Below are 18,274 nucleotides of genomic sequence, written 5' to 3'. Positions count from 1 at the left end.
AAAGTGCTAAAACTGCTTGAAACAAAAGAAAGCAAATTACTAACAAGGATTTTAATATGCAAAAATAACTGCAGAATATATTTATTAACATTTCCACCAATGAATTCTATTTTTAATATAAAATTACTGTTTTCCTCAATTATATTTAAGCACAAAATGGGACACACATGAGAAAAGGACTGGTTACTATAAATTGTAGTATTTATAATGCTTCTGTTTCTCGTGTCTATTGTTATTTTACGTTTCCTTAGACAACAGTAATAACTTATATTTACTGTGAGCGACACCAGTGTCACGTCTCAGCTCACAGAGAAAACTCCTGGTGGCCTGAACCCTCGTGTGGTACAAGAACAAAACCTCTGAATGACTTTTCAACCCCTCGACGCTGGTGGCAACTATATGCTTAATTTTCTGTGTGACTACCTGTGTACCTGTGGAGGTGTGTGTGTGTGTGTGTGTGTGTGTGTGTCCTTTTTCTTCCTTGTGTGTGTGTCGAGATATAGTGGGAGCCCAAACAGTGCGGCGCCAGTAGTCTGCCCTTCCCTTGAGAACGTAACGGCTGAGTGCCATTGGAAAAGAGAGAGAGAGTGAAGGGAGGGGGGTTAGGTGAGGGGGGAAAGAGACAGAGAGAAGGGAAGGGCTGATTGCTTAATGTGTATACCATGGAAGGCAGCAGGAAAGGCTTTCAGGTGAGGCTGGTGATGTCGACCCACGTGGCGACGAAGCTGCTAAAACAGCGTGAAGTGTCATCGTGATTCAGCCTGACTAACACCTCAAACATCACTTAAATACAGTTACTCACCGGGTGAACGCAAACTTTATTCTCACACACTCAAAATCCTCCAAAACAGGGACTTCCTGTCATTTCCCTTTCCTGTAAAAGAAACAACGATGTTTGATCTCCCACAAGAGAACGTCCAGCACTTCAAAATAAATTCACTATCTCCACATTTCTACTTCCCTAAACCCCCTCAGCACCACATGATAATCCTACTGTGCATTGCCAAGGCAGAACTGCTGTCTAAATTCTCATTTTAATCTGTAGAGGACAGAAATGAGTGTACGAGACAGAATACGAAAATAGGGTGAACTCCAAAGCCCCTTTGCTTACTCCATCAGAAATACATTTCTGCTGCGCTCGGCACAATCCTAATGCCAAAACATTTACCCGCAGCCCTGCTGGCCTCCTCCGACCAGACGCCATGGCATTTCATTCATTTTTAAACTGGACCTTTTTTATGCTATGTTTTAAAAACAAAAGAACCATAACTGGCTCAGTGTCGAGGAGGAGGGAGGGTGAGGGGGTATTTAAAGCCGCCAAAAATCACTGAAACCCAATCTGGTTATGGAGCACTCTTTGTTTTCATAGACTCACAACTGACTCCTTTTATGCACTAACTAGTTGGACAAATACAAAAATCCTGGAGCAAAAATATTTCCACCTGATGGTTCATATTTTACAGATACAGGCTCCAAAGATGGACGACCTCTCCAGCTTTCTCCACGGGGGGGGATTACACTTTCATGCTGCTCTTTCTGGATCAAAACTATCAAGTGGGGCCTCATAGCTCAAAGTCTGTCAATATCATTTTTCCCAGCTTGATCCAAGTCAAACGTTGCTGAATCAAACGCACACATCCCTAATAAAAACAAAAGCGGTGCTGTTCAGACAGGTCTAATTCCCTTGACAAGCTTCCAGCCAGCCCCACTTAAGGTTATTATGGCTATAAATATGCTGGTTACCAGGGCTAGAATGTCAACGCTGTTTGCCCTCGTTAAGACACATAATTACCTCATTTACATCTCGTTTCCTCCCCAAAATCGGAAGCCATTATGCGCCCCCGCACTCTGCTTACCCCTCCCCCCCCGCCAAAGACCATGATTAACCTCATCATCCAATCAGCTTCCACGCTGTGCACTGGGAAGTGAGAAACTCTCATGACTAAGGCTGGGAAGGCTGGAGAGGAGCCGCTGGACTCATGGGAGTGGTGATGCTCAGGCAGGAAGTGCAAAGACAGGATAGGTCCTGGGCAGAAAGTCTCTCTGGAGGCTCCACAGACTGCAGGAATGGAGCGGCAATGTTAGCGCGGACAGGTCTGGCTTTGAGCTATGAGCACAGAAAAAGGCTTAATGCCGACTCTTTTAGGACAAATCACCATTTCCTGAACAGCTTACGAGCAAGATTGACATTTCAGTTACATTTAGATTTTGTTCCCAGCCTCGTAAAAACTACATTCTCATACAACTAAACTCCATTTTGTTTTTGGAGCAAACATAATAAATTGTTCATTATGTTTCAATGCAATGTAAATTGTGAATGACACAAGCACGAGATCGATCCTGGAGTCCTGCGTATCGTTTGGTTCAGGTTAGAAAAAGATAGTGGATGTGTTTAAAGGCTAAAAAACACACTTTGTGGAAAATGATTTTCCTGTAAATTTGTCATTTCAGTCGGTAAAGAGTTTTTGTGATTCCTAATCCTGTGAGTTAGTAAAGTAAAACATTTTAAAGTGTTCAGGATTTCAGCTTGTCAAGGAGGCTCTTTGCTTCCCACTCCGTCAGACTCACGGCTGATTCAACATGTTGACCACTCAGATTCAGCTTAGCAAATCACTGCACGAGAGGAGCCCATGGTAACAACAACGCCACAACGATTTGCAGCATCTAATCAGACTCTATTAAAAGTAGTTATGAACCCTACATTGTGTGGCGGTGCAAAAATGGCAGGTTAGGTGCAGAGCTGCACTCTCGTCTCGTCTAGCGCCACCTGTTGGCCTAGAGAAACGCAACCTGCATCGACTCAACAGTTGGCCTTCGTCTGGGACAGTTTTTTCCACGTCTGCTTGTTGTGCACATCCTAAACAGTGACACATTTCTCATCGTGTTTATTCTGTCCGCTTTTGTTGCCACTGTTTCTTTGATGTCAGCTTAGCATGTCCCTAATTTTAACTGTTAAGTCCCGAGTAAGCGTCAGGGATGTTGCTTGTAAGAAGATTCTCAAGATATTTTAGCAGGAGCTTTTCAGTCAATTTCTTACATTAATCCATAAAAGGCACCTCTTGCTTTCTTGCCTTGATCAAGTTGAGCAACCATCAACAATGCCGACTGTATTTTGGGACCTTATGATATTGTTCCTTAGGTAGAAAATCGTTCCTTGCCCCTCCATCTGCAGTTTAACTTCACATGGAGATGTGCTACGTCCCGACCTCCCTGCAGTGAAAAGTTACAGTTTGACTTTAAAGGATGGTGACTTTCACTGAAAAAAGTGCCACTGTCCAATTCAAATCATACATATTTGGATAACTATCATCGGTTATGACCCAGCAGTGGCCCTCAGGATCAAGCACAGAGACACACAAACCTTCATATTCAAGACAGACAAAACAACACTATGTGGACCATGCAGTGGACAAAACTGCAGCAATCATTGGAGAACCTTCATTCCTCACATCGCTGAAAGGTTCCAGCTTCTGTCTGTCCCCATCAGCAACAGAAACAACAACGCTGGAGACAGAAGTGGCTTCCCTCCACCTTATTATACCCCTCTCAATGCTCTCCTCTTTTCTTTTGCCTCTTCTTCACTCCTCTCTCCCTCCTACAAACTATATTTACCGGCTTACCGCTATATGGTGGGAGTATAGTATATTGTGTGTGTGTGTGTGTGTGTTATAACAGTATTACAGCAGTTGTGTATGAAAACAGCAGATAAGACAGCAGGATGATGAAATGTGAAGCAACACCACATGACCCAGCTTAAAGATCTCTGATAAAAACAAACACACGGCATATACCAAAGCTACACACAACCACAAATGCGTGCACACGTTGGAATACATATGCACACACACACATACACACACACACACACACGGTATACATGCGTTTCAACAGATAAATACACACGTTCACTGTGGACAGAAAAGCAAACGTATTTATTATTTTGTGTGTATCTGTGTGCGTGGATGTGTGTCTATGTGAACAGGAGTACACGCCAGTATGGCATAGTAAATGAAAAAGGACCTGATAAGATCGGTGAGATGGGCCGAATGACTTGGGTTTATGTGGTGGGTGGATGGTAGTAAAAGCAGGGAATCGCGGGAAGAGGAATGGACGTGTGCGCACTCATTTTCACTGGTAGGAGCTGGCTTGGCCTGCCACAAACACCAGTGCAGACAGATTTTCTTATAGCACGATAAAGTAAAAAAGATTTTATGCACATTTGTAGAGCAGTACTAATACTGATGAACTGCCGAACAGGTCTAATGGGCACAGGACCAGGGACCCAAGAAGTCAGGGAGACCGTGGGCCACAAAAGATGCAGAATGACTAAAAATTATAAACAACTAGCTGGAAATATATGTATTTTTTTAAATGATCTGCCAACCTTGCAGAAGCTCTTGGACTACCACTTTGTGCAAATGTGCCAAGCCAGTATTTTGGAAATCATTTGGTTTACAATCAAATCTAAATTTCAACAGTGAAATGAATAATCCGTAAGTGGAGGAGGCAAACCAGGAGATGTGTACAGTACCTGGAAACAAAAACGGAACCATTTACAGTAGCTTTATGTGCAGTCAACTCTCAAAGAAAACTAGAAAGAAAAAAAAGAAGGTTGGTTCAAGATCAGTGAAGGTGTCATTTAAGTGCTGCACATTTGGTCAAACTCACAATCAGTCCATAGATGTTCCAATTTGTTATGCACTATAAAAAGGAGGATAGGTGTCTAATTTCTGTCTGAGTTTTATTATTCTTCTCCTCATCATCTTAATGCTGCTGAGTCGCATAATTTCTTGCTGCATGAAAAGTAAAAATAAATGTATATCATATTTGAATAAAACAATTCCAAAGTTGTAAACAAATTCTTTCCCAGTCTAACTTCTGTATTTACATACACTGCACATAACATTACTTTTTAATCAACCAAAAATAACTAAACACGTGTACAGTACATACACACACACACACACACAATAATAAATAAATCAGGGCACTTTACCATGTGTGTTCCTAAGAGTGTTTCCCCTTTCATCTTGGGGAATACAGGCTTACAGGGCTGTGGCTCTTAAGATGAAGGTCCAAGTGAAATTGAAAGTCAACACAATAACAACAGTTCCCGCTTTACATGACTAATGTGATAATGAATGGTTACGTGTACACCACACTATTGTATTTAGACCAAAATGTAAGATTTCTCTAGTAGGATTCACCAAATCAGGTCATTTTTGAGTAAAAGCCGTATTTACTTACTTGTATGCTGGGGGGCTTAGTAGGTCATTATCATATCATATTACATACGCCGCTGTGAGGTTTACGGTTAGTTTTAGGCACAAAAACATGGCAGCTAGGAGAAGACTGTGGTTTACATCGGGAAAACGAAGCATCACTCACTTCTACCATTGCCCCTGTCATAGTTACTATGGCAGCTACATGAATCACTGATGATGACAGCACTGGTCAGTAGATAGTCCCCTATACCAGTGGCAAAGGCCTAAGCTGGTACCAGTTCATGTCCAAGTGTTTCCATCTTTCTTTTGCTTTTCCACTTATTTGAATCTTCCACAGCAACAAGCTTGAAGTCAAACTTGTGTTGAGCCTGTGTGTGTGATAAACACCTTTATCGTAAGCTTCCCCCGTTAGTTTTTGCTGTCTTTTTGCAAATTTGCAATTCCGTGTCAGAGTGAGGAAAACACACACACACACACACACACCAATCAGTGGCTAGTTCTCTATCTGATATGGAGTTGATCATGGTGAAATGCAGAGGGTCTCCAGTGACACCACACACATCTCCACACACTCAGCCCACCTGGTCTGATAACAGCGCTTTGGGAGAAAAGAGGAACTTGGGGGACAGATATGTTTTTTCCCCCGGATGGACAGGTATGGTTTTGGCCACGCTCCGCTACACCAGGACACCTCGGTGACTGGCATGGAGGCTGGGTCGCCTCTTCCCCTGACAGATTATTCATATCACCTAGTTAGGTTTCATGAAGCAATTATATGTCTTCACACTCCACCAACTTTGGGAATGGCAGACTATAGAAAGACACACTATACGGTCTCTGATGGTGGCAAATGCCTGTCACTGAAGAAGAGGAAGGTGGTTGGCGTTCAAGCTCACATCAGGATGTTAAATAATATACAAGTCTTTAAATGCTATGTATACACATTTCTGTCACATTCAAACTATGGCCAAAAAGATTTTATATTTGCTGCTTGAACAGCTGATGCATAATGGCAAAAATGCCCAAGTAATTTAGTTCTTCAAGTTCTTTGGAATAAACAGAAAACCGTGAGGTTAAAGTTGGCGCGAGCAGCGACAACTGACTGACAATGACGGACGATAAATCAGAAATGAACAACTCAAACTTTGCCAACAGGAATATGTTTGACTGACAGATGATGTCTGAGAAGTAAAGCGCTGAAAAGCCAGCAGCAAATGATCTGGTCACCGATGATGACATTTGGCACGGAACACTCCTTTATTTTCTTTGGTACATAACACAAATTGCTTTTTCTTGTTGCGGATCATGGTATAATTAAAGTTGCTGAGAGAGGAGCTTTCTCAGCAACTTTAAACCACTATAAATGACACAAAACTACTTAAGTATGTTAAGTCTATTTTGAAGCTTTTGTTTTCATTTATTTGCATTTGTTATTTCGTATAACGTTCCAACTTTTCATTAGAGCTATACACCCAGTAGGCAGTTTATTAGGTACACCAAGCTAAAGCTTAGGCAGTATGTTATTGATAAATCCCCTCTTCATAAACACAGTAAAAGCACAACTTGCTGTTAATGTCTAAAAACATAAGTCAGGGCTGCTTAAAGATTCTCAGTTGTTCTGAATGATTCTTACTGATTTGTTTATTTAATAAACATGTGTTCGGGCGTAAGAATTCAATCTGTTTTGATTATTATGAAAATAACGCGTATTAAAGACAAACAGCAATCTACCAATGTTAGTTTTGTTATTTGTTTTTTTTTTAAAGAGTTGAGCTCATTCAGCTGATTATTTTTTGTTAAAGGCATCACTCTAAAAACTAGAAATCTCAGATGAATCAGTTTAAAAATCTCTTCATCTCAATTGGCACATTTGTTCATGTTACTTGCTGTTATTATGTGGTTTTTTTAACTCAACTCACATCATCATGTGGTTCCATTTCATGTGCACGTCTTACAATTTGCATATTAGTCATTATTGCACACTTCCTTTGTACACACAGTTGTACATAGTCCATATTTCTATTAGTATTATTTATTATCCAGTTTTTACTTTTTTGTAGAGGATAATATGATTTCCTCACTGTGCACATGACACTAAATGCTGTGATTGATTGATTAAAAATGTGAAGCTTAAATATTTACTTAAAGTTAATTCTTTAAAAATATCAGGTGATACCACAAAATTCCGGAATGTGAAAGTGATAATGTTTGTTTTTCTTGTTGGAGAGATACTCATTACGGTCATTTTGAACAATTTAGTTTGTGCTGCTGCAGAACTGAGCTCTGCATAATAAACGGCCAGCTACTGTTTAATGACGGAGTGAAATATTCAATATAAACAGTGTGGAATATCCTGTGCATGACCTCATATGCATTTCCTTCAAATTACCAGGTTTTGTCATTGCTCCACTAGAACTTTATTTAAGGGTAGAATGCATTGAATGAAGTGTCACTGATCACATCTAAGAACAAATGTGCACCGAAGGACGAGATGTGATGAAGTGAAGGCGTGCTGTTGCAATGCTGTAAAAACAAAAAGTGTCAGAAATAATGGAGTGAAAACAGAGAAAAAGCCTAGTAAAGCCCTGCTTATTTTCACACCTCTGCAACCCTGGGTAATCACGGTGTGAAGTGGGTGTGCTTCTCGGATTGTCACTAGCAGAAAGTTACAGAAACTGTTCCAATTTCTTTCATGCCACTGTCACAACTGGGGTTTCAGATGCTGTCAACCATGCTGCCGTTACCGCCAATACAACCCATGATCAGATTCATCAATCGCATGCTCAGTCAATAAAAACCTTGTTGTGACAAGACTTCAGGACAGAAAGTGTGTAAACGTCATGTTATGAGAATGTATATAGTACGATAGGTAACAATAGCACAGGATTCTGTCCTTTAAGAGGCTTTAAATGGAAACCGTTTCAAATTTGTACCAAAATATAACGGAAAATTCTACCTTCAAAGAAAAAAAGAAAAACAGAAAGTAAAGTACACTAAACCACAGCTGTTGCCAAAATTAAATAAACTTCCACTCCCTATGAATGCCTTATTAACCCTGGCATGTAGCAGGCGGTTAAACAGTCACAACTTGACTTTAGTCAGTGTCAGGAAGGGCTAATTCAACAGAACTGGGGATCTGATTACTCAACCATTACAGCAAAAAAAAAGTCGTTGTAGCCTGACTGCTTCTGAAAACAGACGCACACGCTGCTGAAAGACATGAATGCATCGACAAGGCCAGCACGTACACATGCTGCTTCCAGACAAAAAACACGGAAAACTAAACTAAACACACACACACAAAAATATAGGCGTGCGACACAATTGACACCTTCACTGGGAAACTTACAGGTAGCAGCTTTTATTTTTATGGCAGAAACACCTGCACAAATAAGCCACAGAGTGATTTGAGCTCTCTCGTCTTCATCTCACAGACACACAAACACACACACACACACACTAAACTGTGCACAGCCCCAGTTCTCACACCATCAGCTGTGACCTGGTTAGCTTTAAGCTGGTGTTTGAGCCTGACCCTTAGTTGCGGTTGGCTACTCAGACAGGGCAACAGTTTGCACTCACTCACTCTCGCTCACACACACACACACACACACACACACACACACACACACACACACACACACACAGCCCACTGTGGCTAATTGAATGGCCAGGTCTTTATGCTTGTGGAGAGGAGCCATGAATATCTCTGTTTCATTTGGACTTCACATACTGCTCTGCTAGGAAAAGGTGAGCGAGTGTGGGAACGAACAGAGACGGGCTTTTAATATCTGCCTTACTAAAGCTCTGTGGGCTGAGGGTGTGTGTTCGATTAATGACACGTAACCAACTAATGCCTGACAGAAATATTTAGGTTTACTTTTTTCAGAAATTTAGGATTTTTAGAAATGTATTAACTCAAGAAAAAAAAAAAAAAAAAAAGGAAAACCAAAAATTCCTTTCGGTAACAAAGTTTGATTTTTTTCTTAGCTCGGAAAAAGTTCTTTTAAACGTAAGGTTCTTACCAAGCGCTAACAGAATGCAAGTAAAAGTAAAAACTGTCCGATTTAATGGGTTTTCCTTCAATCGAAAAAAAATACTGCATATGCTTCAACACAAGTGTCAGTTCATGTACAGTATCCAGTATGTCTTGGATTATGTAAAGGTTTGTGCACGTGAAGTTTGTGCATCTGCATAAGGACAGGACCAAAGGTTTAAAATATAAAAAATTTAAAAAATAAGGAAAAGAAATGGAAGTCTTGTAGAAGGAAAATGAAAGCTTCAGAGCAGGAGTTGAGAGAGAGGTGAGAGGACGTGGGCAGAAAGATGGGCTGTAAGAGAAGCTGGAAGGAGGAAACGGAAATGGTTTGATGAGAGGAGATGGAAGGAACAGGCAAGAGCCGGCCTTGTTTGATGCAATAACCTGCTTGTTGATTCACTCAAGTCCAACCAAGTACGATTACAGGATCAATGGATGAGTCGTGCACACGCTAAATGTACTTATGTTAGCACATTAAAGACCAGATAGTAACGTTAAGCTGTCGTTTCATCGCTTAAGTTGTGAGATGAGATTTTTGGAGTCTCAGAAGGATCTGCAATATTAAATGATTTGATTTAAAATCATAGAAACCCCTCAAAAAAGCAGCATGTGTTTTCAATCAGCAGCTTCGGTACCGAGTGGCTGGACTTCTGCGTCTTTTCCTGTCAAGGCTTGACACATATTCACCCACACATACACCCCATTACCTTGGAAAAACATTCAACTCTGTCTCAAGCTCTCACACTTTGAGACACGTGTTGCACAAACTCATTTCATTATGATGAGACATGGCTCAGTTTTAAAGGCAAAAGCAGTCAATAAATGAAGCGTTGGACTAATGCTGCATAAGTGGATATGAATGTCTTTACCTCCACACACACACTCAGACATAATAAATATGTTCACATTCATTTGTTTGTACTGTATAATGGCTCTCATAAGGGTAAGGAGAGGCACCAGCTTCAATTATGGCACAAACTCTTATGGGAAAATGCATCACACACACACACACACGTATAAACAAACACACACACACAAATAAGAGGGAAGTGTGCATCATTGGAGCAGGACTCCACTGGAGCCTGAGCTCAGAGTTGGTCTGTTTCCACTGTCTCTGTAGTTATTCACTGAATTACTCACACCAGTGCCAGAAGAAGTACTCTGATACTTTACTAAAGTAAAAGCAGCGACACCACAGCGTGGAAATCAAAACGGCACTTAAGTAAAAGTACAACATTTATTTTAAAGACTTACAGGCTGTTTTGATGATCGTATGTTTTAAATATAATACTTATAACAAGAATTACTTTCCGTGCTGCTGGTTAACGTTTGAGTTTAATATTAAGATAAATAAAGTCTTATAATTAAATAGTATTATTAAATTAACTATTATAGTTAATATATATTTGCTTCTGAAATCAAAGTAGAAAGAGTCAGAAAATGGAAAGTAAAGAAGTAGTCCCTTAAAACTGCGCTCCGTTACTTAATTACTTTCCAAAAAGCGACTTCCACTTAGCCAACTGTGGTGGAAGCAGGGGGCCCAAGGAGCCATCAGCCTCCACTCACTGTACACACCTGTTTCCAAACTAGAGATTATCCCCGTGTTCTTCCCATCTATTGGAAGACGTCAGGGAAAATAAAGCGGGCAAACTTAAAACGGATGGTACAATCTAATACAAACCAATACGGCAGGTTATACCTTCTTAGTATTTAGGTTGAAACTGTCAGAGAGGTGGTTGAGTTGTACTACAGTGCAACAGAAGAAGATGTGGTTCTAATGTTTTGGCCAGCAAATTTACATGAACGAGGGGCCCAAACCTAGACAGAGTCTGGAAGGGTTCAAATCGCTAGTTTAGCCTCACTGGCTATATTTTCCCTCCCCAGGGTCTATTTTACATACTTCTCTCTCAGACCCCATAAACAAACAGGAAGGATAATTAGTGCTCTTTGTGTGTGTATGTGTGTGTGCGTGTGTGCGTGTGAGGGCAAACGACAAGGATTTAGTAATGTGGACACAGTCGGAGGCAATGAATGTCCTGGTAAACTCTCTCTCTGTGTCACACACACACAGACACACACACACACACACACACACACACACACACACGAGACATAATTTTTCATAACACTCTAATATGGTTCATTTTCAGCTATCAAAACACACATGAAAAGAGTGTTAACACTGTCAACAAGCGAGCATGGGATGTGGAACCGTGGTTTTCATTCTCAATATGTCAAGGTTGGGGTGTATTCCAGCAGAGAGCGAGGGGGGGGAGGCGAAGGAGTGAGAGAGAGAGAGAGAGAGAGAGAGAGAGAGAGAGGGGTTAAAGGGGGAAGGAGTGTCGTTCTCCATCCTCTGCTCTCCAGAGAATCCCATCATGAAACGCTAAAGCACAAAGAGCTCAGAGCTTCCGACTGAAACCGAGGGACCTTTTCATCCGGGAGCGAGCGCATGGCTGGGGCAACAGCACCACCCAGCACGCCACTGTGAGTACTACACCTCCGCCCCTGCATCCTGTCTCTCCATTAAAGAAAAAGGAAGAAGAACAAGAAGAAAAAAAAGAAAACATTTTGCGATCCACATTCAATGATCAAAATGAGCTATGGTGAAACAATTCAAGTCAAACCCAGCCCCTCCCACACACATGAGAGAAGTAATCAAAGCTTCAGTCTTCTTTCTGTGTGGGAATCTAACCCTTAATGGGCTCCACCAACCTCACAGCCAAACACACACACACACAAAATCAAACTAATTACAATTTGTCCTTTCTCTTTTGTCCTTTTCACAGTGCTTCATTTTAATTCCCACCAAGAACACATTAAAAAAAAGAAGCGGTGGTGGGGGGGGGTTGTATGTGAGGAGTAAAAGGGGGGTGTACTGAGGGATTTTCCAAAGTGGCACAGTAAAATAACACACTGGAGTGTATATCGGCTTCCACTCTCCCTCATTTAAATAAGCGCCAACACTGATTTTCTAACAAAAATATGGTACTAGTATAATAACAATGAAATAAGACCCTGTGAAAACTCGCAGCCTGGAGCAAGTATTTAAAATATCATTTAAAAAGGGCTGATCTGTAATTCAGAGCGGATATGGTATCAGACGGCGTGCTTGTCATTCCCGGCTATAATCTCCAATACGCTGAGAAACACACTGTCTGCTGGCAGCACTGGAGAGAGGGAGGAAGAATAGGGAAAGAAGGAGGGGAAGCGGGATTTGACTACTTATTTTTCCTTCTCCTCTAGGTGCCGGTCGCTCGTCTGCTATCAGCAGCAAAATCTCGGAGCCTATTTTAAGAAAAATCAAAGATTTGGGAGGAAGAAGACGGAGTGCAAAAATAGGAAGGAAAAAATGTTTTCAAAATAAAATTGATGGATGATGGGAGGGAGGAGTGGAGAAATCGAAGTTCTGTGTAAACTTTTAAGAGGAAAGGAAACGGCCCAACTGTGTTTTTGTTGAAATTCATGAAACAAATAGTCTTCGAAATGTTAATTATACTGAATGCGGAGCTTGAAAACAGGTGCTGGGTGAAAAAAAACAAAACACTTTTTAGTAGCTGTTCTGGAAGTTTTATACAAGTTACGTGATTTTTTTTTTTGTAGAAGTGAAAAACTTCCCATTTTGAGCTCGATGACAACACGTCATCCATGCTGATCCTAAAAACAAGGTCAATATAAGGTCAATTTAGTCTTTTTGTAGATGTTCAAAATGTCCATTTCTGGGGACACTTCCTGACCATGATTGCTTAAAAATCACATTAAATGTTTACGGGAATAAGGTGCTGGCAAAAAAAAAAATAATACTTTAATCTCAATGCAGTAGCTGTTGATCTATATTCCATGGATTTGCATATGTTTGAATGTCCTTTTGTTTATCTTCTTGTCCATGTTGGTTTAAACAGAAACAAAAAATGAGCTCTTAGGGCCATTTAGTAGAGATTCTGGAGCTTTTTACCTTATCACACGATCAAATTATTGAATAATAAAGACGTGATGAAAATCGGGCAGGAATGGAATTGACTCAATGAAGACAAAAGATAGCAAACAAAAATCCCTCACATTTCTTTATATATTTCAAGGTGCTTTAAAATGCATTGTAAATTGTGTCAAGACTGACAGTTCATTTGTCATTTTGAAATCAGCGTTTGACAGATTTGATTTGGGGGGCAGCAGTGGCTCGCACACACAAACAAACAGTGGTGTGAGCGCACATTGGGTTTTGGTTAGACGTGTGGTCTGGACAGGAAACGGCTGGGGCCGCCACACTCAGCAGGACATGGACCTCGGGCAGTCATGCTACCCACACACACACAAAGCCCACTGCCAGACCATCCCTACCCACCTATCCTGTTGCAGTGGGGGGTCAGGGCCCTGCCAGGCGCACACACACGCACACATACAAAATCATAGGCATATTGCTATTCAAACGCACACACACAAACTCAGTTGGCGGAAACTGGCAATGACATGCTGTCCGGTGGCTCAGGCTGAGTGGTCTGAGGTTGGTCTGAGCCATCTATCATACAGCCAGAAACACAGTAACCCAAGACATGAGTGGCAGGGGTTCACACACACACACACACACACACACACACACACACACACTGCATGTCTTTCTTCCTGTAACTATTCTCGCAAACAAAGCACTCGATCAGACAAAGCCAACGACACACCACAGCACGCTACGCTGGCTGTCTATGAAAACGCCTCAACATGAACTGAATCTAATGAGACGTTTAGATCAGATTCCACACACGTATGCATCAGTAGCTTTTACCATCACTTATCAGCGTTCAAAGCAGCGGTTTTGGTGTCCAGTCATCTGAATGATTATGACTTCTTCTACTTTCTGCTCTGATAAGATTAAAAAATATGAACACAAGTCTGGTAAAATCTGTTTAACATATTGCCCAGTTTCTCTGTGCCGTGTGTATTTAAAAACCACACAAAACAAGTGGACCATTAGTTCGGTATCAATCACTTTTTGTAGTCCGACATATTTTTTACTTGCAGCAATGCAAATTCACAAAACTGTACATGTCTCTGTATACCCACCACTCTGCGCTGGTCTTTTCAGTAACTGTTGACATGTATGGCACTGGACCTCCTGTGGCACCCAGTGAGTGGTTTAGCACACCACCCCACCCCCGACTGCACTTCCATCCCAGATCTCCACGAGAAACAAAAGACACGTCTGATCTAAGACCCTGATAAGGTCTTAAAAAACATTTCTGCAGAAATACAAATATTGGGGATATTTTATAAAATAAATCTGAAGTAACATGAAAACAAAGTGCTAACTAGTCTGTTTGACTCACATGTGACATCTGAAAGAAAAGCGACTTGATTTTGAGATGTAAACGTTTGAGGAAAAACTAAAGACCACAGATTATGAGCCATAGTCAACTTTGACCCAACACTATCTAAATCTCCTCTTTGCATCCCGTTTCCTTGACGACCCACTTCCCTATCAAGCCTTCATCCTGAGTAAGTGCCCCTGTGAAGGATAAACACTAGCACTCCTCCTGTCTAAATGTCTTCTTCTTACTCTCAGCAGGCCTCACCACTCACGGGGGTCGGGGGGGCTGGGGGCTCTCATTTGGACCAGAAGAAAAGTGGCCAGTTTAAGGAGAGCTACTGTATTTTAAACGCCACTGGTGTTAAAGAGACTGATGATCCTAGTAGTGCCAATGGTGAGCCTCCCTTTGCCAATGAGAGCAAAGGGAGGGGATGTGGGGTATAAATCTGCGTGGTAGCGGGAATCGATCTTTTCCCCTCCTTTCCCTGCGCTATCTCATCTGTAGGGGCTGAGAGAGGCAGAGCGGTTTAAACGATCCTGACCTTGTCCGACATAAATAGTCAGAAAAGTCCACGGAGCAGATAGCTTTGTGTAAGGCTGGTGGAGGAGGGAGGGAGAATGCAAAGAGATAAGAAGAAAGAGAGAGAGCGAGAGAGAGAGAGAGAGAGAGAGAGAGAGCGGGGGGGTTGAATGAGATAATGCCCCAGCGTTACTACATCAGAGTTCGTGTCGCTCACATACACGCAGATGTCGCCGTGGGAAACAGCCTCGGCCTCGCTTCCTGTCTTCCCTCCTTCGTCGTTTATCTCTCCGTCTGGTCCCCTCTGATCTGAAAAAGGAGGGAGCTGAGAATGATGAAGGAGGAGGGAGGAGGAGTGGAAAGTCACTTCTTTTCAAAGCTCTCGTCCTTCCTCTTGTGATTACCTGAGTGAGGGAGGGAGGGAGGATGGATGGAGTCAATTGACCCCCATGAACACCCCACATCTTCTGCTCCTGAAGAAGACGCGAGTGTTTTAAAGTAAGAAAGGAGCTCTTTTTGTGCGGCGCCCCCCCTTCTTTTCTTCTGAGTGTAATGCTGCTGTACCTGACAGTGGCACTGCCCCGGGTAAAGGCAGGAATCTCTGCCTCCATTGTCACCTGTTACTCTAATCATTTTCCGCCCGTCATGCCACAATGGAGGAGGGTGATAACGATAACGAGGTGAAGCTAATACAGAGCGGCAGCGAGGCCCCAAACACAATGTTCAGATGTCTTCACTCATTCACACACACACACTTTGCAGATACACATGCACATGCTCACACACAGGCGTTTGAGCCACTTCATCATGGGGCCGACTGTCAAATCAGCCTCACATTAACACACTTATGTGCTTTCACAGTTCCTTCACAAAACACAATAAGAGAAAGAAGAAGCACAGTGGATCATGTAGTTTGTGGGTTTTTGTCCGTCTGAGCTTCAATATTTTCAGTATTTGAGCCAAGGGTTATTTAAGGGCATGTCTGGTTTTAAGGGGTCTAAAGGACAGAGAACGTTGAGGCAAATTTGAGATCTTGATTTGATAACGTCCTTGCAAAGGTAAGTGTTTTTTTTTTTTTATTCTAATTTATTTGCACAAAACAGAAGCAAACTGTGAAACCTTTTGTTTAAAACCAAAGCCTAAGGATCCATTTCTGGTTTGACATTGACCCAATAGACTTGCAGCAGCTTGTGTGCACAAAGCTGTGGCCTATATTTCCTCGGCATCATATAATGCCATCTTGTAATATTGACTGTATAGTTGTGTGATTCACTTCTATTACTTTTACTTTATGACACAATGGTCATAAATACCGATCCTGGTTTGACCTCCTCCTCAGGAGCAGAGCTACACATTCTTTACAAGTTGATGCGGCGACGAATGATGTCAACAGACATGGAGTATAATACTCCTGGATTTGAAAAGATGAGTTTTTTTGGAATTGTTTTATTTATTGTCACATTGAAGATAACCCCCCCCCCACCCCACCCCCCCACCCCACCAGCACCACACTGTTGACACTGATATATTCCTGGGTTTCTGTCACAGTCTTGTCCGATGTGATGTGATGTGCATGTGCGTGCGAGCCACAAAGAAACGTTATGTCTTGATGTAACCACTTAGGCTCATGCAATTTTCTTCGTGTGCAACAGTCAAAGTTTCCACAAACAGGAAACAGCTAAACTAAAATAAACACACAAGCCTCAAAGTGACACATGGCTGGCAGGTTAAACTACACACAAGCAGGCGAAACCAGTCCTGCCTGTGCCCACTCCTTTGAGGACCGGGGTGTCATTTTACCAGATTAGTTGGTTCTCTGTCTTGTACAGCACTTTCCAAACTTATCCCAAAGTTTCATCGATATTTAAGGCTGGAGATTTGGAAGCCCAGTGTATTTATTCTTTATGAACCATTCCTGAGTTGACTTTGCTTTGAATCATTGTCATGCTGAAAGATCCAGTGTCTCTTCATGTTTAGGAGGCTTTGCTTTAAAATCTTCTGATATTGGGCTGCATTCATTCTTCCTTCTACCTCATGCAGAGCTGCAGTGCCTGATGCAGACAAACACACGGAAAACTTCAGCGAGCTTCCACCATGTTTTATTTTTCAATGGCGCATGTCCTCACCACACATCCCTGTGTGAATTATGACCAAATACTACAACTTTGGCATCATCAGACCAAACAGTCTTGTTCCAAAACTGGTTTGGTTTGTTCACATGCTCCTTAACACACTCCAAGCTTGCTGCCTTATGTCTAAAAGTGAGCTATGGCTTCCTGTATGACATTGCTTCTCAAAATCCAGAGTTAAGCTGACTACACTTGACTGTGGACATGTGGACTTTTATTGTGTCCTCTAAGAACCTTGTCAGGTGCTGCCTGTTTTCGACTCTTATGTAGCTCTTAACGGAAACATTCTGTCGATATTATTCTGTTATTAATATTAAAATGGTTTATTTTAGTAATGATAACACTACATTAAACATTAATGTACAGATAATATTACATCATCACTGGGACCTGCCTCCAACGTTTGTCTTCGTACAGATTTTGGTACAAAATTTGGGAAGAAATGTAAAAGGAAAGAAGATGTATCTTGACCATCACTGAACATTTTAGAAGAATTAATGTCTTGAGTTTACTGAACTTCAACTTCAAGTTCAACTACAGTTTGTTTTTTTTCTCTTTGTACTGCACATTATAATGTTCTTGATCCTTTACTTGATATAAAGATGACATGACTGAGAACTTTCCACACATTGTACCATCCTTCCAGAAATAATGATATTGTATGAAAAGCTTTTTAACTGGATTTCTGGTCCCTGTTTCTTCTTTTCAGCCTCAACTTTACCCCGAACATTTAAAAAGATGTAAATAAGTAAAAGGCCACAAATAGATAACAATTCCCAAATTTGCAACAGAGGCTCTGCAGAATTCCAAAAATGTGTCCTTACTCCTCCACACCCGCATCCGTTTTGACGTTGTGGATTGGTGCGTCTCACCAGTGAGGCTGAGATGAGAAGCCTGCTGCTCTCTGACTGTGTTTATCAGAGTCTGGCATCGCTGTAATTTCAGTGTTCAGATGCAATCGCTCCCAACTCCCCTCAGGAGTAAACAATAACAAGCACAAATACAATAGACAAACAAGGCCTGCAGGACATGTCCGCGCACACGTCTGCTACATGCACACAA

Source organism: Channa argus, chromosome 21 (genome assembly GCF_033026475.1).
Source record: "Channa argus isolate prfri chromosome 21, Channa argus male v1.0, whole genome shotgun sequence".
Taxonomy (NCBI): Eukaryota; Metazoa; Chordata; class Actinopteri; order Anabantiformes; family Channidae; genus Channa; species Channa argus.
This window is presented reverse-complemented; position numbering follows the sequence as displayed.